At 33.5% G+C, this 2157-nt stretch overlaps 1 pseudogene; it reads left to right on the top strand.

Moving 5' to 3' along the window:
- The first annotated feature begins 659 nt into the window (after nucleotides 1–659).
- On the top strand, nucleotides 660–1922 carry LOC135950726 (putative nuclease HARBI1; annotated as a pseudogene).
- The last annotated feature ends 235 nt before the right edge of the window (nucleotides 1923–2157 follow it).

The raw sequence follows: 2157 nt of genomic DNA, 5'->3' as shown, positions 1-2157 counted from the left end.
CTTCAAATATTGTTTATAACCATTATATGTTTGTACATTATGTTATATGTAATTATCATGGTTGGTTGCCGTTACCCCACAAAAATGCCCTTTTTGTTAGCGATGCCTACTAGTGAACAAAACGCGCTATGCAGCACCACAAAACTTACATGAAAGCGCTAACAATTATAACAATTGTTTTTATATGAATTAGACTTGTGTAGTTCATGAATGAACTAGTTCAATTGAACGATTCACTTGATTGAACTAAATGAACTAGATAAATCATTTCGATTAGTTAAATTTTTGAACTAAGAACTAAAATTGCCGAAAATTGTATACATATAAACATACAGTGGACAGTACAGTAGTACGAATTATATATTGTCAGGCCCTTTCGTAGTACCTATAAATTCGTATTATTGAACAATTAATTTTTTGTACTTAAACAGGCATGAAAGAACATACTAATTTATGTACTATACTATGTATTATAACGATAGTCGTATCGTTAAAATAAATATAACGAAAATTTATCGAATTTGCTATTCAGTAACATTTTTAACGATATTCGCTGTCGGTTGAAGTCAGCTGTTACTTTAAGCAGATTTTTTTTCGTTATTTTAGCGACAATAATTTAAGTTGTGTTTATTTTATCGATAAAGTTTATTTTTTTTAAAATGGCTTTTGAGTATTTGGCATATGATTTAGTCAGTGATGAGCTAAGTTTAGACGCCCCACAAGTTGATCGTCGTGTTCTTAGGGATTTGGACAATCCCTTTGAGTTGACAGCCAAGGAATTTCAAAAACTATACCGATTAACTCCGGACTTGGCTGATAGCATAATTATTCAGCTAGATGATCAACTAAGAGGATCTAGAATAACAGCTATATCGACAGAGAAGCAGGTAAGACGTTCAAGTTCAAATAACATTGGAATTTTTACTATTTTTTTCACTAGGTACTTTCGTCTTTGCGTTTCTATGCAACTGGATGTTACCAGCGGCCCGTAGGAGAACAATGTGGAATATCCATGAGCCAGTCATCTATTAGCCGTTGCATCCATCGTGTAACAGATGCAATTAACAGCGCTATGTTTTTCGCAAACGTAAGGTTTCCCATGACTGAGGTGGAGCGACAGGCCGCGAAAGCAATTTTTTCTTCGTCATCTTCACCTTTTGTAGCTGGAACTATCGGTGCTATTGACTGCTCACACGTTTCGATTTTGGCCCCGAAGATTCATGAGGAGGCTTATGTAAATCACCATGGATACCACTCAATCAACGTTCAAATGGTATTGCAAATTTTCATTACAAATTTAAAATAAAACACTTCTGTCTACACTTTAGATATGTGATCCATTTCTGAAAATTTTAAACGTAAATGCTAAATATCCAGGGGCACGGCACGACGCCTATATTTGGAGTTCCTCTGCTGTGCGAAGGGTTATGCAACGTAGTTTTGAGAATGGAAACCACAACATGTTTTTGATTGGTATTTATTTACTTTATATTCAAATATTTAAGATTAATCATTTCATTCTAAATTTAAACATAAACAAATTTTAGGTGATTCTGGATATCCATTGGAGCCATGGCTGATGACTCCTCTAACAAATCATCCGGAGGGAAGCCCTAAGTTCCGCTACAATGATGCCCTTTGTAAAGCTCGAAATCCAGTAGAAAGGCTTTTTGGTGTACTAAAAGCAACTTGGCGGTGCTTATCGCAGCAAAGAACACTTTTGTACGTACGACCCTGGGTTTGCTGGAAAAGTAGTCAATGCATGCGCAGTATTGCACAACATAAATATTTGTGAAGAAAGAAACTTGATCGAAGATGAATTCTTAGTGCCTCAGACATATGATAATTTGTTAACCCAAGGTACACCTTCTTCAAGAGCGAAACGGGTTCAAGACCGAATTATAGCAAATTGTTTTACATAAATACAATGTTTTTCTATAATGTAAAAATTTTATTAAAAGCATTTAATTCACAGCCAAACAAAATATTTTTTTCCTTCTGCACTTATTAAAGCACAAATATAAAAATTAAATATGCATCCAAATATATGTATACAATGTATATGTACATTATACATATGTATATAAACAAAAACTAAACTGCCTTATAAAAAAAACAAAACCAAAAATTTATATTTATGTGTATTAAATTGTTTAT

This window comes from Calliphora vicina, chromosome 2 (assembly GCF_958450345.1).
Source record: "Calliphora vicina chromosome 2, idCalVici1.1, whole genome shotgun sequence".
Classification (NCBI taxonomy): Eukaryota; Metazoa; Arthropoda; class Insecta; order Diptera; family Calliphoridae; genus Calliphora; species Calliphora vicina.
Note: the sequence above shows the minus strand (reverse complement) of the source record. Positions and strands in the feature narration are given on the sequence as shown.